This window comes from Atta colombica, unplaced genomic scaffold (assembly GCF_001594045.1).
Source record: "Atta colombica isolate Treedump-2 unplaced genomic scaffold, Acol1.0 scaffold261, whole genome shotgun sequence".
Lineage (NCBI taxonomy): Eukaryota > Metazoa > Arthropoda > Insecta > Hymenoptera > Formicidae > Atta > Atta colombica.
The window spans coordinates 934,033-934,236 of NW_017259361.1; positions in this window are offsets into that span (position 1 = coordinate 934,033).

The following is a 204-nucleotide window of genomic DNA, read 5'->3' on the forward strand; positions in this document are numbered from 1 at the left end:
GAGAATGAAAATAAATGTGCGCGAGAGAATTTGCTAATTCGGAGTAATTAGTATTGCGAGAATCGAGACGACTAATTGAGCACGCATTTAAGTGCCTCAAAGTATGTTGTATATTATTGATTATCTATTACCACTATTAATATTAATTAGTACTATTTGATTGCTCTATTATATTATCATTATTTTATTATTATTATTATTATT